Source organism: Bufo bufo, chromosome 6 (genome assembly GCF_905171765.1).
Source record: "Bufo bufo chromosome 6, aBufBuf1.1, whole genome shotgun sequence".
In the NCBI taxonomy this organism is placed as follows: Eukaryota; Metazoa; Chordata; class Amphibia; order Anura; family Bufonidae; genus Bufo; species Bufo bufo.
The window spans coordinates 433,113,618-433,140,525 of NC_053394.1; the positions used below are offsets into that span (position 1 = coordinate 433,113,618).

The 26,908-nt window shown below is 44.4% G+C and overlaps 1 protein-coding gene and 1 long non-coding RNA gene across 2 annotated transcripts in view; one reads left to right on the forward strand and one right to left on the reverse strand.

The window, feature by feature from the left end:
- Positions 1–9,990, reverse strand: part of LOC121003876 (serine/threonine-protein kinase SBK1-like) — a 28,568-nt gene extending 18,578 nt beyond the window's left edge. Inside the window, exon 1 of the mRNA XM_040435815.1 lies at positions 9,858–9,990. The gene's annotated coding sequence lies outside the window, so the exon portion shown is untranslated. The remainder of the gene's footprint in view (positions 1–9,857) is intronic.
- LOC121003877 lies at positions 305–26,824 on the forward strand. The gene is made up of 4 exons (XR_005779616.1): positions 305–421; positions 20,278–20,287; positions 25,157–25,166; positions 26,811–26,824. It is a non-coding gene; the product is annotated as an uncharacterized LOC121003877 (long non-coding RNA).
- Positions 26,825–26,908: the final 84 nt, after the last annotated feature.

Sequence of the window (26,908 nt, forward strand, 5' to 3'; positions counted from 1 at the left end):
GGTTCCTTAAAGGAGCCGTACGTCTTAAGCCTAGCATTTCAAGACCTATACCGCAGTGGGATCTCTAAGTGGTGCTTAAAGGGTTAAGTGGTCCTCCCTTTGAACCCTTGGAAGAAGAGGACTTTAAGTTTTTATCCATGAAGGTAACCTTTTATTTGGCCGTAACTTCGGCCAAATGCATTTCAGAGCTTCAGGCTTTTTTGGCGTATGAGCCATACACTTTATTTTTACAGGACAGAGTCCTTTTACGTTTTCTACCCACCTTTTTGCCTAAGGTGCCCTCTGTGCACAACATCAGTCAAGTTGTGTCTTTGCCTGTGTTATGTTCCTCTTCTTCCTCTGCAGAAGAAAGTTCCCTCCATACTCTGGATGTGGCCAGATGTTTGAGAATCTACATTGAGAGATCCCGGGAGTTCAGAAGGTCGGAGAATCTTCTTATCCTGTTCTTTGGCAAGAATAAAGGGAAGAAGGCCTCTAAGCCTACTCTAAGTAGATGGATCAGAGAGGCCATCAGAGAATCTTTCGCTTCCCAGATTAGACCTCCTCCTGCCTTTGTCACTGCTCACTCCACCCGAGCAGTCTCTACTAGCTGGGCCGAAAGGTCTCCTATTCCTCTGGAACAGATCTGTTCCGCGGCCTCCTGGAGCTCACATTCTACCTTTGTGAGCCATTATAGACTCAACCTCAGGGGTTCAGAAGACAATGCCTTTGGGCGGTCTGTTTTGAATTCCATTCAGCATTGAAGTCCCTACCCTCTAGGCTAACTTCTTGCTAAGTCCCCACATGTGCTGCTGGTTAGGACGTAAGGGAAGCGTTAATTTCTTAACGATAATTTGTTTTCCCTTAGTCCTAACAGCAGCACACAAATATCCCTCCCTTTGTTTTTGAGAGTTTCTTGTTATACCAACACTGATGTATGGGGGGTTTGACCTCTTATAGTGCGGTAATGGGGGCGTAGATTTATTTGATTACTTTACTTCATTAAATATTCCGTCTGTCCTACCAGTTTCACTGGGGCGGATAAACCCCCACATGTGCTGCTGGTTAGGACTAAGAGAATACAAATTATCGCTTAGAAATTAATGCATATATATCACCCCCAGACCTAGTTATATACTGTATATATATCACCCCCAGACCTGGTTATATACTGTATATATATCACCCCCAGACCTGGTTATATACTGTATATATATCACCCCCAGACCTGGTTATATACTGTATATATATCACCCCCAGACCTAGTTATATACTGTATATATATCACCCCCAGACCTAGCTAAATACTGTATATATATCACCCCCAGACCCGGTTATATACTGTATATATATCACCCCCAGACCTGGTTATATACTGTATATATATCACCCCCAGACCTAGTTATATACTGTATATATATCACCCCCAGACCTGGTTATATACTGTATATATATCACCCCCAGACCTAGTTATATACTGTATATATATCACCCCCAGACCCGGTTATATACTGTATATATATCACCCCCAGACCTGGTTATATACTGTATATATATCACCCCCAGACCTAGTTATATACTGTATATATATCACCCCCAGACCTGGTTATATACTGTATATATATCACCCCCAGACCTAGTTATATACTGTATATATATCACCCCCAGACCTGGTTATATACTGTATATATATCACCCCCAGACCTGGTTATATACTGTATATATATCACCCCCAGACCTGGTTATATACTGTATATATATCACCCCCAGACCTAGTTATATACTGTATATATATCACCCCCAGACCTGGTTATATACTGTATATATATCACCCCCAGACCCGGCTAAATACTGTATATATATCACCCCCAGACCCGGTTATATACTGTATATATATCACCCCCAGACCCGGTTATATACTGTATATATATCACCCCCAGACCCGGTTATATACTGTATATATATCACCCCCAGACCTGGTTATATACTGTATATATATCACCCCCAGACCTGGTTATATACTGTATATATATCACCCCCAGACCCGGCTATATACTGTATATATATCACCCCCAGACCTGGTTATATACTGTATATATATCACCCCCAGACCCTTTTATATACTGTATATATATATATCACCCCCAGACCCGGTTATATACTGTGTATATATATCACCCCCAGACCTGGTTATATACTGTATATATATCACCCCCAGACCTGGTTATATACTGTATATATATCACCCCCAGACCCCATTATATACTGTATATATATCACCCCCAGACCCGGTTATATACTGTGTATATATATCACCCCCAGACCTGGTTATATACTGTATATATATCACCCCCAGACCCGGTTATATACTGTGTATATATTACCCCCAGACCTGGTTATATACTGTATATATATCACCCCCAGACCTGGTTATATACTGTATATATATCACCCCCAGACCTAGTTATTTACTGTATATATATCACCCCCAGACCCGTTATATTCTGTATATATATTACCCCCAGACCCGTTATATACTGTATATATATCACCCCCAGACCTAGTTATATACTGTATATATATACCACCCCCAGACCTGGTTATTTACTGTATATATATCACCCCCAGACCCGTTATATACTGTATATATATCACCCCCAGACTCAGTTATATACTGTATATATATCACCCCCAGACCCGGTTATATACTGTATATATATATATATCACCCCCAGACCTGGTTATATACTGTACATATATCACCCCCAGACCCGTTATATACTGTATATATATCACCCCCAGACCCGGTTATATACTGTGTATATATTACCCCCAGACCCGTTATATACTGTATATATATATCACCCCCAGACCCGGTTATATACTGTATATATATCACCCCCAGACCCGGTTATATACTGTATATATATCACCCCCCAGACCCGGTTATATACTGTATATATATCACCCCCAGACCCGGTTATATACTGTATATATATCACCCCCAGACCTAGTTATTTACTGTATATATATCACCCCCAGACCCCATTATATACTGTATATATAATCACCCCCAGACCTAGTTATTTACTGTATATATATCACCCCCAGACCCCATTATATACTGTATATATATCACCCCCAGACCTAGTTATTTACTGTATATATATCACCCCCAGACCCGGTTATATACTGTATATATCACCCCCAGACCTAGTTATTTACTGTATATATATCACCCCCAGACCCCATTATATACTGTATATATATATCACCCCCAGACCCGGTTATATACTGTATATATATCACCCCCAGACCTGGTTATATACTGTATATATATCACCCCCAGACCCGGCTATATACTGTATATATATCACCCCCAGACCCGGCTATATACTGTATATATATCACCCCCAGACCCCATTATATACTGTATATATATATATCACCCCCAGACCCGTTATATACTGTATATATATCACCCCCAGACCTGGTTATATACTGTATATATATCACCCCCAGACCCGTCATATACTGTGTATATATATATATATCACCCCCAGACCCGGTTATATACTGTATATATATCACCCCCAGACCTGGTTATATACTGTATATATATCACCCCCAGACCCCATTATATGTTGTATATATATCACCCCCAGACCTGGTTATATACTGTATATATATCACCCCCAGACCCGTTATATACTGTGTATATATATATATATATCACCCCCAGACCTGGTTATATACTGTATATATATCACCCCCAGACCCCATTATATACTGTATATATATCACCCCCAGACCCCATTATGTACTGTATATATATCACCCCCAGACCTGGTTATATACTGTATATATATCACCCCCAGACCCGGCTATATACTGTATATATATCACCCCCAGACCCCATTATATACTGTATATATATCACCCCCAGACCCGGTTATATACTGTATATATATCACCCCCAGACCCGGTTATATACTGTATATATATCACCCCCAGACCTGGTTATATACTGTATATATATCACCCCCAGACCTGGTTATATACTGTATATATATCACCCCCAGACCCGGCTATATACTGTATATATATCACCCCCAGACCTGGTTATATACTGTATATATATCACCCCCAGACCCTTTTATATACTGTATATATATATATCACCCCCAGACCCGGTTATATACTGTATATATATCACCCCCAGACCTGGTTATATACTGTATATATATCACCCCCAGACCTGGTTATATACTGTATATATATCACCCCCAGACCCCATTATATACTGTATATATATCACCCCCAGACCCGGTTATATACTGTGTATATATATCACCCCCAGACCTGGTTATATACTGTATATATATCACCCCCAGACCCGGTTATATACTGTGTATATATTACCCCCAGACCTGGTTATATACTGTATATATATCACCCCCAGACCTGGTTATATACTGTATATATATCACCCCCAGACCTAGTTATTTACTGTATATATATCACCCCCAGACCCGTTATATTCTGTATATATATTACCCCCAGACCCGTTATATACTGTATATATATCACCCCCAGACCTAGTTATATACTGTATATATATACCACCCCCAGACCCGGTTATATACTGTATATATATCACCCCCAGACCCGTTATATACTGTATATATATCACCCCCAGACTCAGTTATATACTGTATATATATCACCCCCAGACCCGGTTATATACTGTATATATATATATATCACCCCCAGACCTGGTTATATACTGTACATATATCACCCCCAGACCCGTTATATACTGTATATATATCACCCCCAGACCCGGTTATATACTGTGTATATATTACCCCCAGACCCGTTATATACTGTATATATATCACCCCCAGACCCGGTTATATACTGTATATATATCACCCCCAGACCCGGTTATATACTGTATATATATCACCCCCCAGACCCGGTTATATACTGTATATATATCACCCCCAGACCCGGTTATATACTGTATATATATCACCCCCAGACCTAGTTATTTACTGTATATATATCACCCCCAGACCCCATTATATACTGTATATATAATCACCCCCAGACCTAGTTATTTACTGTATATATATCACCCCCAGACCCCATTATATACTGTATATATATCACCCCCAGACCTAGTTATTTACTGTATATATATCACCCCCAGACCCGGTTATATACTGTATATATCACCCCCAGACCTAGTTATTTACTGTATATATATCACCCCCAGACCCCATTATATACTGTATATATATATCACCCCCAGACCCGGTTATATACTGTATATATATCACCCCCAGACCTGGTTATATACTGTATATATATCACCCCCAGACCCGGCTATATACTGTATATATATCACCCCCAGACCCGGCTATATACTGTATATATATCACCCCCAGACCCCATTATATACTGTATATATATATATCACCCCCAGACCCGTTATATACTGTATATATATCACCCCCAGACCTGGTTATATACTGTATATATATCACCCCCAGACCCGTCATATACTGTGTATATATATATATATCACCCCCAGACCCGGTTATATACTGTATATATATCACCCCCAGACCTGGTTATATACTGTATATATATCACCCCCAGACCCCATTATATGTTGTATATATATCACCCCCAGACCTGGTTATATACTGTATATATATCACCCCCAGACCCGTTATATACTGTGTATATATATATATATATCACCCCCAGACCTGGTTATATACTGTATATATATCACCCCCAGACCCCATTATATACTGTATATATATCACCCCCAGACCCCATTATGTACTGTATATATATCACCCCCAGACCTGGTTATATACTGTATATATATCACCCCCAGACCCGGCTATATACTGTATATATATCACCCCCAGACCCGGTTATATACTGTATATATATATCACCCCCAGACCTGGTTATATACTGTATATATATCACCCCCAGACCTGGTTATATACTGTATATATATCACCCCCAGACCTGGTTATATACTGTATATATATCACCCCCAGACCCCATTATATACTGTATATATATTACCCCCAGACCCCATTATATACTGTATATATATCACCCCCAGACCCGGTTATATACTGTGTATATATATCACCCCCAGACCTGGTTATATACTGTATATATATCACCCCCAGACCTGGTTATATACTGTATATATATCACCCCCAGACCTAGTTATTTACTGTATATATATCACCCCCAGACCTGGTTATATACTGTATATATATCACCCCCAGACCCGGTTATATACTGTATATATATCACCCCCAGACCTGGTTATATACTGTATATATATCACCCCCAGACCTGGTTATATACTGTATATATATCACCCCCAGACCCGGTTATATACTGTGTATATATTACCCCCAGACCTGGTTATATACTGTATATATATCACCCCCAGACCTGGTTATATACTGTATATATATCACCCCCAGACCTAGTTATTTACTGTATATATATCACCCCCAGACCCGTTATATTCTGTATATATATTACCCCCAGACCCGTTATATACTGTATATATATCACCCCCAGACCTGGTTATATACTGTATATACATCACCCCCAGACCCCATTATATACTGTATATATATTACCCCCAGACCCGTTATATACTGTATATATATCACCCCCAGACTCAGTTATATACTGTATATATATCACCCCCAGACCCGGTTATATACTGTATATATATATATATCACCCCCAGACCTGGTTATATACTGTACATATATCACCCCCAGACCCGTTATATACTGTATATATATCACCCCCAGACCCGGTTATATACTGTGTATATATTACCCCCAGACCCGTTATATACTGTATATATATATCACCCCCAGACCCGGTTATATACTGTATATATATCACCCCCAGACCCGGTTATATACTGTATATATATCACCCCCCAGACCCGGTTATATACTGTATATATATCACCCCCAGACCCGGTTATATACTGTATATATATCACCCCCAGACCTAGTTATTTACTGTATATATATCACCCCCAGACCCCATTATATACTGTATATATAATCACCCCCAGACCCGGTTATATACTGTATATATATCACCCCCAGACCTAGTTATTTACTGTATATATATCACCCCCAGACCCGGTTATATACTGTATATATATCACCCCCAGACCTAGTTATATACTGTATATATATCACCCCCAGACCTGGTTATATACTGTATATATCACCCCCAGACCTAGTTATTTACTGTATATATATCACCCCCAGACCCCATTATATACTGTATATATATATCACCCCCAGACCCGGCTATATACTGTATATATATCACCCCCAGACCCGGCTATATACTGTATATATATCACCCCCAGACCCCATTATATACTGTATATATATCACCCCCAGACCTGGTTATATACTGTATATATATCACCCCCAGACCCGTTATATACTGTGTATATATATATATATCACCCCCAGACCCGGTTATATACTGTATATATATCACCCCCAGACCCGTTATATACTGTGTATATATATATATATCACCCCCAGACCCGGTTATATACTGTATATATATCACCCCCAGACCTGGTTATATACTGTATATATATCACCCCCAGACCCCATTATATACTGTATATATATCACCCCCAGACCCCATTATGTACTGTATATATATCACCCCCAGACCTGGTTATATACTGTATATATATCACCCCCAGACCCGGCTATATACTGTATATATATCACCCCCAGACCCGGTTATATACTGTATATATATATCACCCCCAGACCTGGTTATATACTGTATATATATCACCCCCAGACCTGGTTATATACTGTATATATATCACCCCCAGACCTGGTTATATACTGTATATATATCACCCCCAGACCTGGTTATATACTGTATATATATCACCCCCAGACCCCATTATATACTGTATATATATTACCCCCAGACCCCATTATATACTGTATATATATCACCCCCAGACCCGGTTATATACTGTGTATATATATCACCCCCAGACCTGGTTATATACTGTATATATATCACCCCCAGACCTGGTTATATACTGTATATATATCACCCCCAGACCTAGTTATTTACTGTATATATATCACCCCCAGACCCGTTATATTCTGTATATATATTACCCCCAGACCCGTTATATACTGTATATATATCACCCCCAGACCTGGTTATATACTGTATATACATCACCCCCAGACCCCATTATATACTGTATATATATTACCCCCAGACCCGTTATATACTGTATATATATCACCCCCAGACTCAGTTATATACTGTATATATATCACCCCCAGACCCGGTTATTTACTGTATATATATATATATCACCCCCAGACCTGGTTATATACTGTACATATATCACCCCCAGACTCAGTTATATACTGTATATATATCACCCCCAGACCTAGTTATATACTGTATATATATCACCCCCAGACCCGGTTATATACTGTATATATATCACCCCCAGACCCGGTTATATACTGTATATATATCACCCCCAGACCCGGTTATATACTGTATATATATCACCCCCAGACCCGGTTATATACTGTATATATATCACCCCCAGACCCGGCTATATACTGTATATATATCACCCCCAGACCTGGTTATGTACTGTGTGTGTATATATATATATATATATATATCACCCCCAGACCCGGTTATATACTGTATATATATCACCCCCAGACCCGGTTATATACTGTATATATATCACCCCCAGACCCGTTATATACTGTATATATATCACCCCCAGACCTGGTTATATACTGTATATATATCACCCCCACACCTAGTTATATACTGTATATATATCACCCCCAGACCCCGTTATATACTGTATATATATCACCCCCAGACCTGGTTATTTACTGTATATATATCACCCCCAGACCTGATTATATACTGTATATATATCACCCCCAGACCTGGTTATATACTGTATATATATCACCCCCAGACCTGGTTATATACTGTATATATATCACCCCCAGACCCGGTTATATACTGTATATATATCACCCCCAGACCCGGTTATATACTGTATATATATCACCCCCAGACCTGGTTATATACTGTATATATATCACCCCCAGACCCGTTATATACTGTATATATATCACCCCCAGACCCGGTTATATACTGTGTATATATATCACCCCCAGACCCGTTATATACTGTATATATATCACCCCCAGACCCGGTTATATACTGTGTATATATATAACCCCCAGACCCGTTATATACTGTATATATATCACCCCCAGACCCCATTATATACTGTATATATATCACCCCCAGACCCGTTATATACTGTATATATATCACCCCCAGACCCCATTATATACTGTATATATATCACCCCCAGACCCGTTATATACTGTATATATATCACCCCCAGACCCGTTATATACTGTATATATATCACCCCCAGACCTGGTTATATACTGTATATATATCACCCCCAGACCCGGTTATATACTGTATATATATCACCCCCAGACCCGGTTATATACTGTATATATACATATCACCCCCAGACCCGGTTATATACTGTATATATATCACCCCCAGACCTGATTATATACTGTATATATATCACCCCCAGACCCGGTTATATACTGTATATATTACTCCCAGACCCGGTTATATACTGGATACACACAGCATATGCCTCCACGTAGTGTCATGTCAGATGCTGCATAGCTATAGGCAGGGCCATCATCTGGGAGCATCACCCTCCTCACCTTGTGTGCACACCCTGTAGGTCATGCAGCTTCCTCCATGCCCCGGTGCTGGGTCCAGAGGTTGGGGGTGTATTATGTGATTTGCCTTTGTTCCAGTGCAGATCCTGTCATTGTAGTGCAGCCCGCAGTCTCTGCAGCAGATGGAATGAGCGGTGTACTATGGAAGTGACAATAGACCCTCCCACCAGTGTAATCCATGCACTGCAAATCCTCCCTGCCCTGCACAATGCAGCTCTGGAGGGGGCGTCACCAGTGCAAAATGCAAGTGTATATTGTGGGAGGGAAAGCTGCGTCAATTCTCCATTTCTATTTTACAGAAAGCATTTATGTTACCCTTTATAGTCTCCATTTATTATGTCCTCCCACAAATCCATGCACTGCAGCACTCATATATAAGGCGGAGCTAGACCCTGCTCATCCTGAGCCTCCTGGTTCTGCTTACCCTTAAACCTTTGGTTCGTAGATACAGAAAAAAAAATGACACACAGGCAGAGGAATGGAAGGGCGAAACAACGCACACTGATGTACCATGCAGAGCGACAACCACGATGTTCGTTGTAAGGCCTTTTATTAAGGTTGTCACTGAACAATAACTTATAGGACACTGAGATGCATCAAAGTGGACAATTGGGTTATATGTCTGGGTAGCTCAATGGTTCTAGGTGGAAGTGTTCCTTAGACATAGCTATTTGTCCTTTGGATCCATCTCTATTTCCAGGTCGTGTCCACAGTATTAATGGAGAGGGAGAAATAGAGCATAGATCATACTTAAAATGGACATCCCCTTTAAATGATCTGGTTTTTGCACTGCGATTCATCCAATCTGCATGATGCTACCTCTCCATCGTTCTAGGAGGCCTTGTGAAGACGATTGGCAATTCCCGACACACATGAGGCGGCAAGGCCATTCTCCACCATAAAACATTTGACCAGTGAAGACAACCCAATGGTGGCCATTGTGCTAGGCTACATGGTAGGGATAAAGTAATGGCTGTCATTAGTGGTTGTCACCAAGTATCTGTTACCTACATGGGAGTCCTAATATTCCCGAACTAAGATACTTTGCACCTGAACATGTCTTCTATCATCCTCGCTGCTCGATGGAAGGGAAACTGTTACCACCCCAAAGGTCAGAGAAGGGTCAAAATTAACTTATTTCCAGCATAAAACTCACATAATTTATTGAAGAAAAAAAAATAACCCACTGCTCAGCTACTTGGATGAAGGATGTGACCAATTTATGTAGAAGATCGGAAGAATCAGAGTTGGCTTTTCACTATACCTGGTGAAGAAACTATGAAGATGTTCTTCAGACATTTCATGTAGACACTTCAGAGGAATGTCTTGGAGCCGAGAGGGGTCTCAACGTCTTTGGCACTCTACGGGGATTCCAATCAGCAGAACCCAAACCTTTGAGGAAACACCAAACAACTGTGTTATGGGAGGCAGATGCTCACTGTAACGAGCCCCGCTCTATTCTGCTCTCATGGCTCTCCCTGATGTGACCACAATATCTGCTGGTTCCGCCGTTGAGGATCCGACCGCTCGTGTCGTTTTAATTCTCACAGAACTAACACCAGTCAGGCTGTATGTGAGTTCAAACTGACCGAATCTTTATCGAATGCATCACATATATTTATAATGACAGTTGGAACACCTCTTTCAATTGGTAAATTGTAAAGCCCCCTCTGATTGGCTATGCAAATGAGGTAAGCAGAGATTAGTTCAAGAGCTTGGCTGGGAGGCAGATGGGTGTGGCCATTGTCACAGAGAGAGTCAAACCATGACATTACCCCCCCCTCCCGGGAAACAGTCCAACAGCCACAGTGGGACCCTCACCGGGTCAACTCGAGGATGTTGGAAAAGTAGTCTTAAGATTCCAGGTCCGTTTGCCGTGACAATCCATCCGCATTCCCGTTTTGAGGCCCTGGCCGATATTGTATGGTGAAATTGTAGGGTTGCAAAGCCAGGCTCCACCTTAGTAATCGGCCATTCTCTCCCGCCACCCGGTTTAGCCATATCAAGGGATTGTGGTCCGTCATGACGGTAAAAGAGCGTCCATAGACGTAGGGCTGCAATTTCTTTAAAGCCCAGACTAAAGCCAAACATTCTTTTTCCACGGCAGCATATCCAACTTCACGGGGTAACAACTTGCGGCTGAGATACGCCACCGGGTGCTCCTTCCCATCGTCGCCAACTTGACTTAGTACGGCTCCCAGTCCGAACATGGAGGCGTCTGTATGTACGACAAAGCGTTTGTTAGGATCGGGTGCCGTCAGTATGGGAGCTTGTGTTAGGGTGGTTTTCAACTGTTGAAATGCTGTTTCGCACTCCGGGGACCACAGGACCTGTCTAGGGAGATTCTTTTTGGTCAGGTCCGTCAGTGGTTTGGCTATGTCACTATAGTGAGGTACAAACTTTCTGTAGTACCCGGCTGTCCCTAAAAATGCAAGTACCTGGGCCTTGGTTCTGGGAACCGGCCAGTTTAGGATGGCCTCGATTTTTGCAGGCTCCGGCCTCCCACATCCCACTCTATGTCCCAAATATTGTACCTCAGACATCCCGATATTACACTTGTCTGGCTTCAGGGTCAGGCCTGCAACTCTGATTCTGTCTAGCACTATGCCCAGGTGTCTGAGATGCTCCTCCCATGTCTGGCTATAGATTGCGATGTCATCAAGATATGCGCATGCAAAATCCTGCAGACCACCGAGGAGTTGATCTATCATTCGTTGGAAGGTAGCCGGAGCATTTTTCATCCCGAATGGCATTACCCGGAACTGGTAAAGGCCAAACGGGGTGATGAAGGCCGACTTTGGAATGGCGGCCGTATCCAGGGGAATCTGCCAGTAACCCTTACACAGGTCAATAGTCGTCAGATAATGTCCCTGAGCTATTTTGTCCAACAATTCGTCCACTCGGGGCATGGGGTAGGCATCTGTCACAGTATAGTCATTCAGTCGCCTATAGTCCACACAAAATCGGGTCGTGCCATCCCGTTTTGGGACTAATACTACAGGGGAAGCCCAGGGGCTTGCTGATGGTTCGATCACCCCTAACTCAAGCATCTCCCTAATCTCTGCTCTCATCCCTTCTTGCACAGCTCCAGGAATCCTATAGGCTGATTGTCTCAGGGGCTTCTGCCCGAGGGTCTCCACCTTGTGCACTGCCAAGTGAGTGTATACAGGGAGTGTTGAGAACATCTCTTTCCGGTCCTGGAGTAATTCCCTGACCTGTTCTTGTTCCTGGGGTCCTAACCCATCTCCTAACTTAACATCTTCCACCCCCCCAGAATGATTACTGATTGCAGGAAGCTCCAGCATCGGCAGGTATTCAGAGTCCCCGGTGGCAGGAGCGCATATGGCGGCTACTGCCTCAGCCCACTCGTGATAGGCCTTCATCATATTGATGTGGAATGTCTTCTTAATTCTTGTGTCTGCACAGCTGGCGACCACGTAGGTGGTGTCGCACAGCTGTTTTACCACCTGATAGGGGCCCTGCCAGGAGGCCTGTAATTTATTTTGCTTCAAGGGTTTTAGTACTAGGACCTTCTGTCCGACACAAAAAGTGCGATTCCGAGCAGATTGATCATACCAAACCTTCTGCTGACTCTGGGCTGATTGCATATTCTCATGGACTAGCTCGGTAAGTTCCCGCAGTCGATCCCTGAGTTCCAAGACGTAACTAAGGATGGGGAGGTCTTCAGGATCCTCTCCCCCTTCCCACTGGGCCCTCACTAAGTCTAAGGGTCCCCTAACCCTTCGCCCATACAACAGCTCAAATGGTGAAAACCCTGTGGACTCTTCAGGTACCTCCCTGTATGCGAACAGTAGGTGGGGAAGATATTTTTCCCAATCCTTCCTACTCTCCACGAAGGCCCGAAGTAGCTGTTTTAGGGTCCCGTTAAATCTCTCGCACAGCCCGTTCATTTGGGGGTGGTAGGGTGCACTCTGGAGGGTTTTAATACCACAGAGGCGCCAGAGCTGCTGGGTCAGCTCAGCGGTGAACTGATTTCCTTGATCAGACAATATCTCCTGGGGAAATCCTACCCTAGTAAACACCCGCAGTAAGGCATCAGCTACCGTGTCAGCCTGGATATTGGATAGGGGAATAGCTTCCGGGTAGCGTAATCCACCACTGTAAGAATATACTTCTTCCCAGTAGCACTGGGGTGGGCCAGTGGGCCAATAATGTCTACTGCTATCCGGCTAAAGGGTTCCCTAATTATCGGCATGGGGTGCAGAGAGGCTTTTGGATGATCCCCCGCCTTTCCTACTCTCTGGCAAGTCTCACAGGTCCGGCAGTATTCTCGTACCTCTGCATGTAACCTAGGCCAGAAGAAAGCACGAGACAACCGACTCCGGGTCTTAGCTATCCCTAAATGTCCGGCCAAGGGGATGTTGTGAGCCAGTCTCAATAGCTCCTGTCTGTACTTCTGGGGTACGACTAGCTGTTTGTGGGGGCCCTCACGTTTCCCGTTGCCCACCCCTTCAGTGTAACGATAAAGAAGCCCTCCCTCCCACTCTATTCTGTCTTCCCCTAACCCCCCTGGATCCTTGCCCGCCCTGTCCCGATAGCACGCTAAAGTAGGGTCTCTCCGGGTTTCTTGCCTAACGTCGGAAGGAGAATCCCAGGACATGGGGTTTTCAAGTCGGGGTAACATGGGAGGATTTGGTCTTACCTGGGTCCCCATAGGAGTGGAGTTGCCTTGTAGGTGGCTTTGTTGTCGGGTGGTCACGGCCATGGCGGTCTCTGGTGCAAATAAAGAAGTCAAATGCCCCAAGTCGTTCCCCAAAAGTACTTCTGTGGGTAACTCACGGAGTATCCCTACTCTCACTTGTCGCTTCCCTGAGCCCCAATTCAGGTGAACTCTGGCGGTGGATAAGCGCAGCACCTTGACCCCTGCTACCCTGACTGCCACAGTCTGGCCGGTTCGGGCCGACTGAGGAACCATGTGAGGCTGAATAAGGGTAATCGTAGCCCCGGAATCACGAAGTCCCTGGGCCGGCTGCCCATTAACCCATACCGCCTGACGATGGTGCTGCCGATTATCTTCAGCTGCGGCCTGGACGGGATCCGCCTCGAACAGCTCACCAAACTCTTCCTGAACATCTAGCGGGTTGGCCTCGTTCTGGAGGCAATAATTCGCCGACCTGGATAACTGGGCAGTCTCTTTGTACCTCGGGGATCGGTTAGGGCAATAACGCTGCAGATGACCCGTTTGATTACATGTATAGCACTTAGGCCCGGTAGAAGATTTTGATTGGGCTAAGGGTCTAGAGGCAGCCCACTGAGATACTGGAGTTGGGCTCGAGGTACACTAGGTACACTGGGCCGCGGTAGTGGATAGCGCTGGCCTCCAATGGATCTCCGAGAGTCCAGATATTCATCGGCCAAAGTAGCTGCTTGCTGTACCGTCTGTGGCCGCTTATCTCGCACCCAATCCCGTACTATCGGAGGGGTGTGGTCAAAGAACTGCTCTAAGAGAACTAGCTGGGTGATGTCCTCTATGGTATGAGCATGGCTTCCCTGGAACCAGCCCTTGAGGTTCCGCTGCAGACGATGTGCCCACTCCACGTAGGTTAGGTTGCCTTGTTTCTGGGATTCTCGAAACTTAATCCGGCTGGCTTCAGGGGTAATGGCAAATCGGGCTAGCAGGGCTTCTTTCACCCGGTCATAATCCATGGCGTCCTCATCCTCCATGGCCCGATACGCATCCGCAGCTTTGCCAGTTAGGTTACTCGCCAGTAAGGCGACCCGATCTTGGGACGGCACTTTATGTATCTGGCACAGTCTCTCAAAGTCCTGGAGGAACTCTTCTATTTCCTCCTCTCCTTCCTTAAATAATTTGAATGCGCGAAAGGGCAACTTACGGACAGGTGCTGTATCTCTAGGTGCTGTCTCTGATCGCCGTATTTCCGCCATTCTCCACTCATGTTGTCGCTCCAATTCTCTCTCTTGTCGCTCTAGTTGTTTCTCTTGCCGCTCATCCTGCAGCTGGATGTCTCTGATGGCATTCTGTATGGCGGTCTCGGATGGGTTGGCACCATATAATGCCAACCGTTCTCTAACTCGTTGCTGAAACAAGGCTTCCACGGACCGAGGTCCAGCATCACCATCCCTCTGATCCATCTCAGCTAACTCACTGATCAAGGTGGCCTTGTTCTTTGTCCCAGCGATCCCTCCTCGGCTCTCAAGTAAATCTTTCAGCGTGTCTCTCCTGCAGGCTGCGTAGCTGGTCATTCCTAGTTGTGATTTGGAGTGTCCCAGTAACTGGAGAGCCAATCCCACCGCTGCCACCAATGTAACGAGCCCCTGCTCGCACTATTCTGCTCTCATGGCACTCCCTGATGTGACCACAATATCTGCTGGTTCCGCCGTTGATGATCCGGCCTCAAACGACCGCTCGTGTCGTTTTAATTCTCACAGACTAGTCAGGAGCTAACCTAATGGGGTGTTCCAGTGTGAACAATATATCTTTTTGTGAGAAGAATCCATGAAGATTAGTAGATAATAGAGTATTCTGCTGCTTTGGCACCTAGTGACCACTTTTAATTGATGGGGAAACTTCCAGTAAGTGTTTAATTTCACTCCGAGGAGAAATTAGGCATTACATTGTGTCTTTATGAGATACAGACATTTCCAGGTCCTCCAAGGATTTCCTTAGTAGGGAATATGAAACAATTTTTGTCTAAACCATGCTAACCATATGGAATTTAATATGGAAGACAAGGCATTATGTTGTGCTCTGTTGGTGGCCTTGTTGATAAAGACTTTCCATTGATACATCACTAAAATAGTTGAGATTTGTGATTTAATATTCCCGAATGACGTTCTTTTTGTTCCACCCCAGGGAGCAGGTTATAAATATATAACAGAACTAAACTCATTGTCCAGACATTTCTGGAAACATTAATATGACAGAACATTTCGAACGTAAAGACGCTCGTTCTTTCCTCCTCCACTTTCTGCTCCATAGCTATTTCTGGGCTGAGTGGGCGTCTTTAGTACTGAGATGCCTCAACATTGCTCAGGAAACATACTGTATGTGTAATCTTGGTCTATGTTACCGATTATCCAGCGCTTGGCTCTTCAAATATAGTCACTTAGTTGAAAAAAAGGCCCATGACCAGAAAGTCTGACCGATCTAGATATTTGGCCAGGAGAAACCCAACAAAGACACTGGTTCTGGCAAATTTTGCTTCCTGAGGATGGGAAGTTTAACCTTCCTGACCCTACAAGGGCACGTTATCTTAAAGCATTCGCCTTGTCCATTACAAGTGCCAATAGTCTCTTGTGAGTAATTCATTTGGGGGTGTTGTGGTATAACCACTGTTACTTGTCAAAAACAAGGCACAGTGTAAACACTCTTACAGTAAAGAATCCTTTCACTTACTAACTCTAGTGGTAGGACATACCACAGCTAAACCACTATCATGGTAAAGAACTGCTTCAAATAAACAAACGTAACAAACAACAGAAAATATCACGTGTAGTAAGAGAACATAACATGCTAAGAGTGCAGGGCAGTAGTACAGTCCAGGCAGTCTTACCCATAGCACAGATATAGGGAGAGTGACAAGGGGGTGAGACAACCTCGATTATTAAAAATTATTCATTTGATGCCTTTAACTTGAATGTTAGATAAAGTATGTATAAAATGTATAAAATATAAAAAATCTATGTATACCTTTTATTCTCAATAAAAATTATAATTTTTTTTGTTTAAAAGTCTGCTCCAGAGCATTACATATGCTCTGGAGCAGACTTTTTTAAAAATTTTTTTATAATTTTTATTGAGAATAAAAGGTATACATAGATTTTTTTTATATTTTATACATTTTATACATACTTTAAAGGGCTTCTGTCACCCCACTAAACATATTTTTTTTTTTATTACTTATAATGCCTATAATGCGATTTATGCATACATACTGTAATTAATCATTTTCGTTTAGCAGATTCTGTTAAAAACGTACTTTTAAAATATGCAAATTACCTTGCTACCAGCAAGTAGGGCGGCTACTTGCTGGTAGCAGCCGCATCCTCCTACCCTAAAGACGCCCCCTCCGCATGCTGATTGACAGGGCCAGCGGACGGGATCGTCCTCTGGCTGGTCCTGTCTGCTATCAAGATCTCGCGCCTGCGCCGTACCTGTCTTCAGTCGGCGCAGGCGCACTGAGAGGCGGACACTCGCTCGGTCGCTCCATCCTCAATGTGCCTGCGCCGATGATGTCACATCTACACCCGGCGCAGGCGCATTGAGGAAGGAGCGACCGAGCGAGCGCTCTCCTCTCAGTGCGCCTGCGCCGACTGAAGACAGGTACGGCGCAGGCGCCAGATTTTGAATGCAAACAGGGCCAGCAGAGAAAGATCCCGTCCGCTGGCCCTGTCAATCACAATGCGGAGGGGGCGTCTTTAGGATAGGAGGATGCGGCTGCTACCAGCAAGTAACCGCCCTACTTGCTGGTAGCAAGGTAATTAGCATATTTTAAAAGTACGTTTTTAACAGAATCTGCTGAACGAAAATGATTAATTACAGTATGTATGCAAAAATCGCATTATAGGCATTCTAAGTAACAAAAACAAACAAACAGCTGTTTACTGGGGTGACAGAAGCCCTTTAAAATCTGGACATTTGTGGACATTTGCCCCTGCCTCTCTTATACAAAGTCATATAAACTCCTTACTTTATTTCACTTTAAAGGGTTAACTTTCACTGACTTATACTGTTTAATACTGTGTAACTGCATTTTATATGTTTGTTATATCTCTTGTTCATTTGCACTGTGTTTGCACAGCACGGTGGAAAGGTTTACAGAATACTGAGAGACTTTTAGTACTTTGTAGCTAATAATGAGAAGCTGGTAATTTTGTGCAGTTACCATAAGAGTTGAAGAAGAGCATGTTTTGGAGGGAAAAAGACAGACTTGTTTTACCACCAAAACCAGACAGACTGACCTTTCGAATGCCAGGTACTGCTATGTTATTATGTCTGAAAACCTGTTTTTGTCTGGAAAAACTGCTGTGTCATTGCCATCGAGTATCATTAAAGCTCTAATGCAATTCTGTGAGAGACGGAAAGTGTAACATTGTATTTGTTTGTGCTGAGTTTCTCCAAGGAGAGCAGTCAGAGCCCCTAGTGTTCTGCAGTTAGGGACCAGTGCTTAGAAAAGGAGACTTGAGTGACCAGAAGAAGACGCTGAGACAGACCCTGGGTCCAGGGTACCAGCCTTCTGAGAGAGAGGGGCAGCTAGCTCAGGCCATCAAATCCTTCTTCTGCCCTGGAGGAGACTAGAGAAGCCAGCCCTACGCCTCGCCTGTATTGTTTTGCATTTGAGTTCCTTCAAGAAGCACACTGGTTAACTGGTTAAGCATCTGCACTTGTAAGTGTTCTCTTTGTGGGGTCTGCCACAAGCAAGTGACTAGCTAGAGAATTGCTAGTAAAGGGACTGAGTTACTGCTTTATTGTGCTACTATACTTTGCTGCCATGTCAGTAGACGGAGACAGTGATATGCCTGCTATTCCTGGGGTCTCTAACCCTTCTCCAACAATACCCTTGTTAGTACCATACTTATTTGGCGCACCATGGTTACCGAAACATGGAGGAGAGCCTACAGGCCTCATGGCCTAGTACTGAGAAGCAAACTGTTAACCAAATTTTAAACAGACTTGCCAGTATGTTTGACAGGCACACATTTTCACGGTTAAAAATGCATTTCTTTAGCAATAAATAAAATATGAGTGAAAACCTGAGAGATTTTGCTCTAAGTCTCCAGGAAGCTCTGCGTGACATCCAGCACACAGGTCCACATGAGGTACTTAACCCAGACCGGTTTGTAGAGGGTGCCAGACTAGATGCTGTAAAGACCCAGCTGAGAGTTCTTACATTAGAACGCCCTGATCTGCCATTTCTTGACTTTAAGGAGTTTGCAGTAAAGGTACTGGTACTGATCCAGACCCAGGTTATAATTGTGCCATTATGTCTGAACAAAAGAGCGCTCCAGTAGAGTCTAATGTTAAGAGATGTGATGAAAATACAACGTTAACTTGAGTTGGTATTAAAGCTTGATAAAATGTTGAGGTATTACAAAAAGAGGTCCAGGGCATGAAACAGCCGCCAGTCTGATAGAGGTACTTGGTACCCTTGAGGTAGACCGAGATATGGTTCTAATGGTAACTTTAGGAATTATAGTTGATTACCCACTGAACGGTTTGATGCCAATGGTTGACTTATATGTCATAAGCATCATAAAGTTGGTCGTGTGGAGCATGAACGCAAGCAGGTAAAACTAGCTTCTCCTGGGGCAGTGGACTAGCCCTCAGGGGGAGACTATTTGGGTAAAAAACGTTCTGCATATATTGGTATATGTCCTACAATTACTGTCAGAATTAATGGTGTGTCCTGCCTTGCTTTAGTGGACACTGGGTCACAAGTGACTACTATGCAACTTCCATTCTATCAGCGGCATTGGGAGCGAGACCAGCCTATCCATCCTACTCAGAGTAAGATGATTGTAATCGGCAGCAATGGCCAGCCCATAGCGTCCCAGGGATACTGGGAGCCCACTGTGTAAATCGGTAATACTGAATTACAGCAGCAAGGGTTAATAGTTGTGTATGATGAGGGTTTTCCCCCAGTGGTATTGGGGATGAATATTCTGCAGAATTGTATGGAGGACCTGATGTGTATTCTCCAGAAGAGTTAGTTGCAGCCCCTTGTGTTACAGCATGTGGGCACAGCATGTGGGCACTCCAAGGGCATAAAAATTTCAGTGATCACAAGGGTGAGATTGGAAATGTAAGGGTTACTGATGCTAAACGCATATGGTTGCAACCTCACTCAGAGACATTACCACATATAGGACCAGATGGGCAAGCTTACCAGGCCCTTGTGGAACCTATACTGGATGGCAGCAAGGAATACTTGCTCGCTGCCCGCAGTCTAGTTACTGGGAAGCGTGGCCGGGTGCCAATCCGCATTCTAAACATCAGTGACCGCCCTATTCAGTTGAACAAATACCAGACTGTTGGTAAATTAATGCATGTTGGGAATGATGATATTGTCCAGTTTGACCGTCCAGTTAAAAATTGTTATGCACCCACTAATACCCACGGGGTGAAGATTTATTCGGGACTTTACTAAGATTGCAGCCCCTTTGCAGGATTTGTTAAAAGGCCAGCCTAATAGAAAAGGTCCAGATAAGACGCTGTTGTACGGACTGATACTCAGGAAAAAGCTTTTAATGATCTGAAATGTAAACTTAGTGAAGCCCCTGTTCTTGTTTACCCAGACTATACTAAACCCTTCATACTGTATACCGATGGATGTAAGAAGGGCTTGGGTGCAGTGTTGGCTCAAGTGCAGGACCGTCACGAAAGAGTCATTGCATCCGCTAGTCGCTCACTGAGGCCTACTGAGAGGAATGACTGGAATTATAGCTCTTTTTGGCTGGAGTTGCTCGCCTTGGTCTGGGCGGTTACAGAGAAATTTAGGGAATACTTGACTGCTACTGAATTTGTGACCTATACAGACAACAACCCGATGGTTCTGCTGCACATATAGGTGCCATAGAACAGCGCTGGGTCTCTAGATTAGCCAATTACAAATTTACCATCAAATACCGTTCTGGCAAATGAAATATGAATGCAGATGCACTGTCGAGATTTCCTATAGGTATACCAGCCAACCTGCCTGATGACTACTGGGGGGACGCTGAAATGCCAGCCTTTTTCACCTTGGGGCTCAAGCAGTACACCATCACTGCCCGACATGCTAGTCAACAAAATCCAATCCATCCACAAGCAGTCAGAATGGATTGGACTCAATTACAACGTAATAGCAGAGTGCTACAGGAACTATGGACTGTGCTACAATCTGGTAAGAGCCTTACACCATATCAGAGAGAAACCGTCGACCCTGAGGTCCTCAAACATCAGACAGAAACCGCTGACCCCGAGGTCCTCAAACTGCTGAGACAGAGGAAACACCTCTTTTATGAGAAGGGTCAGCTCAAACGTTGCACTAATGTCATGACCGGCGACACGCAAAGGGAGGGAAATGGGAAGGCCCTGTCCAAAGGAGAGGGAAAGGTGGTGACCCCTGACTCACCTTGAGGCTGGCACCTGACTGCTCTGACGTCCCTAGACGGGTTCCTCACCCATACGCCGATCACGTGCCTAAACCCTGGCTTTCCCTAAGATGAGCCCTACGTAGTAAACAGGGCGGTGGGACCACTAGTCCGCACCACTGACACTAAAGGAAAACACCAAGGAGAGGACAGACAATACATATAATCCCAGGTGGGCGACAACAGCAGACAACAAAGGCCCAACAGGGATCCGGAGGGTAACGCTCTGGAACAACGACCAGGGATCACAGCTACTCAGCTCCAGTGGGTCAGTATAGAAGTCCAGGCAGGAAGCTCTATATCTGGCAACCAGAGAAGTGGGAGAGGGGAATATAAGGAGGTTGGGAGTGCTGGACAAGAAACAGCTGAGGAGAAGAAGCTACGGATCCCTGAGTGAGCCAAAAAGGGTTACAAGGCAAACCCAGAAAGCTACCATTAAGAAACAGCACTATCTTTATACATAGAGCGCGCAGCCACCCACTGCGACTTCCTGACCCCGGGTATAACGGAGTCAGGGGTGGTTCTCGATACCCTCGTGACAGTACCCCCCTTTCCACGAGGGGCCTCCGGACACTCAGGACCAGGTCTCTCAGGATGAGAGGCATGAAAAGCCTGAACTAACCTGTCGGCGTTTACCTCAAACGCTGGAACCCACATTCTTTCCTCGGGACCGTAACCCCTCCAATGCACCAGATACTAAAGAGAGCGGCGGACTCTGAGAATCAACAATTTTGGATATTTGAAACTCTAGATTACCATCCACAATAACAGGAGGGGGTGGCAGCGGTGATGGTTCTAGAGGTGGAACATACTTTTTGAGTAACGACTTATGGAAGACGTTATGAATTTTAAAAGTCTGAGGTAGCTCCAGGCGAAAAGCCACGGGGTTAATGATGGCTACTATTTTGTAAGGACCAATGAACCTAGGACCCAGTTTCCAAGAGGGAACCTTTAATTTAATATTCCTAGTAGACAACCACACATAGTCATTCACACCTAGGTCCGGACCTGGCGACCGTCTCTTATCAGCCATGCATTTATATTTACCTCCCATATTTTTCAAATTAGCTTGCACTTTCTGACATACAGATGAAAGAGATGACGAAAACCGTTCCTCTTCGGGAACCCCAGAAGACCCCCCCCTCTTTGAAAGTACAGAATTGGGGATGAAAACTATATGCACCAAGAAATGGCGACTTGCCAGTGGATTCCTGACGGCGATTATTTATAGCAAACTCGGCTAACGGTAAATATGATGACCACAACTCTTGGTTTTCAGACACAAAACACCTCAGATATGTCTCAAGGTTTTGGTTGTACGCGCAGTCTGTCCATTCGACTGAGGATGGAAAGCTGAGGAAAAGGACAAATGTACCCCCAAACGGGAACAAAAAGCTTTCCAAAACTTAGAAATAAACTGGGTACCCCGATCCGAAACAACATCGGAGGGGACCCCGTGAAGCTTCACGATTTCACTGATGAATACCTGAGCAAGAGTCTTAGCATTAGGTAGTGCGGGTAACGCAATGAAGTGTACCATCTTGCTAAACCTGTCTACTACTACCAAGATAACTGTTTTACCCGCAGACAAAGGTAAGTCAGTAATAAAATCCATTGACAGATGTGTCCATGGCCTATTGGGAAGGACAAGTGGCAATAAAGACCCTGCAGGACGTGTATGAGAGACTTTCGCGCGCGCACAAGTAGAACAAGTAGACACAAAATCCATTACATCCTGACGCAACCTTGGCCACCAAAAACGACGAGACAATAGTTCCAAGGTTGGTTTATACCCGGGTGCCCAGCAAATGCCGAATTATGATGTTCCTTTAATAATTCGAGAAGCAGGTTTAACGGTACAAACAATTTCTCTGAGGGGCAAGAGACCGGGGCGTCCCCCTGGGCCTCTAACACCTTCCCCTCCAGAACAGAGTGTACCGCAGAGACAACCACTCCTCTTTGTAGAATGGATACCGGATCACTCACATTACCCCCTCCAGGGAAACAACGAGATAATGCATCTGCCTTGGTATTTTTTGCCCCAGGACGATAGGTAATAAAAAAGTTAAACCTGGTAAAAAATAGCGACCACCTAGCTTGTCTAGGGGTGAGACGCTTAGCTGATTCGAGGTACAGAAGGTTTTTGTGGTCTGTAATCACCGTGACGGGGTGGACTGCCCCCTCTAAAAAGTGACGCCACTCTTCAAACGCTAGTTTAATAGCTAATAGTTCCCTATTGCCAATATCATAGTTCTTCTCCGCTGCAGATAGTTTTTTAGAAAAGAAAGCACAAGGACGCCATTTACCAGGAGACGGACCCTGAGACAGTACAGCCCCCACTCCGACCTCTGACGCATCTACTTCAACAATAAAAGGCTGGGAGACATCAGGTTGGATTCGTACAGGTGCCGAGGTAAACCTCTCTTTTAGAGAGGAAAAAGCAATTTTAGCGGCGTCAGACCATTTAGAAAAATCAGTCCCCTTCCTAGTCATGTCAGTAAGGGGTTTGACAATCACCGAATAATTTTTAATGAACTTTCTGTAGAAATTTGCGAAGCCCAAGAACCGTTGCAGTGCTTTGAGGTTCTCAGGAAGATCCCAATCTAAAATTGCCTGGACCTTCCTAGGATCCATATGGAAACCTGAAGCAGATAATAAATAACCTAGGAACTGTATTTCCTGAACGGCGAAGACACACTTTTCAATTTTCGCATATAATTTATTCGTCTGTAGGACCTGCAGTACCTGTCTGACATGCACCTCATGTGTTTTCAGATCAGACGAATAAATTAAAATATCATCTAGGTATATCACCACAAACCTGCCGATAAGTTGACTAAAAATGTCATTAACGAAATGTTGGAAGACAGCAGGAGCATTGGTCAGACCGAAAGGCATGACTAGATTTTCATAATGCCCCTCAGGGGTGTTAAAAGCTGTCTTCCACTCATCCCCTTCCTTGATATGAATCAGATTGTAGGCCCCCCTAAGATCAAGTTTGGAGAACCACCTAGCACCCGCAATCTGATTAAACAGGTCAGGAATGAGAGGAAGAGGGTATGGGTCTCGGATGGTTATCCGGTTTAGTTCACGGAAATCTAGGCAAGGACGCAGGCCCCCATCTTTCTTTTTAACAAAGAAGAACCCTGCAGCCACGGGTGAAGAAGAGGGTCTGATGTGTCCCTTAGCCAGGCTCTCGGAGATATAATCTTTCATGGCTTGTCTCTCTGGACCCGAAAGATTATATAACCTCGTCTTGGGTAATTTTGCACCTGGGAATCAGATTAACCAGGCAATCATAAGGACGATGAGGTGGTAACTTCTGGCAACCCTTTTCAGAAAAAACATCCTCAAAGTCCGAAATAAATGTAGATAGGGTAGCTATGGAGGCGACTAAGCAATTGCTATTTAAGCCATTTTCTCTGCAATGCTCACTCCACTCCAATATCTCCCTGGCCTGCCAATCCACCACTGGATTGTGTGCTACCAACCAGGGAAGACCCAGCACTACCGGAGTGGGAAGCCCCTCCAGAACATAACATGAAAGCATCTCGTTATGGTGGTCCCCTACCCGAAGGTGTAAGTTATGGACAATGTGAGTGAGGTTTTTCTGAGACAGAGGAGCAGAATCAATAGCGAATATGGGAATAGGTCTCTGTAGCGTACAGAGAGACGGGCAAAATGGGCATCTATCAAATTTACCCCTGCTCCACTGTCTAGAAAGAAAGAAAGAAATAGTCTCCGTCTTAACACCAAAAACAACAACTGCTGGCAACACAAATTGAGATGTTCGTATGGAGGAAACGTATACCCCCCGGCTGACATCCTCCACACAGCCTGGGGTTAGTAGTTTTCCGACGGTCTCTTGTTTTTGAGAAAGGAAGGACAGACATTAATGAAATGACCCCTCCCCCCACAGAAAAAACAAACCCCACGCCTACGGCGAGCCTCAGGAGGACGGACCTGACGAGTAGTTCCTCCTAGCTGCATAGGCTCGTCTAAGTCCGTACAGACTAACTGCTGCTTGGGAGGGGTTACCAATTTCTCAGGATTTTTCAATCTGTCCCTCAGACATCTATCTATTCTGATAGAAAGGGACATAACCGCATCAAGGGAAAAGGGGGTCTCATACAGCGCAAGCGCATTCTTAACCCTTTCGGATGACCCAGAGCAGAACTGACTCCTGAGAGCCGGGTCGTTCCACTGGGTATCCGTAGCCCACCAACGGAACTCTGAGCAATACTCCTCTGCCGGCCGCTCTCCCTGTAGGAGTCTCCGTAATTTTGATTCAGCCAGAGTGACTCGGTCAGGGTCGTCATATATGAGACCCAAGGCCCCAAAAAATTCATCCACTGACCGGAGAGGCTGGGAATCAGTAGGTAAAGAGAACGCCCAGGACTGCGGATCCCCCTGCAGCAGGGAAATAACAACCCCCACCCGCTGTTCTTCATTACCAGAGGAGTAAGGGCGCAGCTTAAAATATAACTTCCAGGCCTCACGGAACGTCACAAATTTGTCCCTTCCCCCAGAAAATCTGTCAGGAAGAACAACCTTGGGTTCCGCAACAACCTGGTTACCCATAGCAACCGCTGGGGGTGCGGTCTGTTGTAATTGCTGCTGTTGCTGGAGGACCGACGCCTTCAATCCTGCCACCTCCAAAGACAGGCCTTGAAGTTGCTTTGTCAAAGCAGCAATTGGATCCATACTGGATTCTAAGTAGGCAGAAAAAGAAAAAAGTATATATATATATATATTTTTTTTTTCTACCTACACAAAATGGTGGCCAGATATAATGTCATGACCGGCGACACGCAAAGGGAGGGAAATGGGAAGGCCCTGTCCAAGGGAGAGGGAAAGGTGGTGACCCCTGACTCACCTTGAGGCTGGCACCTGACTGCCCTGACGTCCCTAGACGGGTT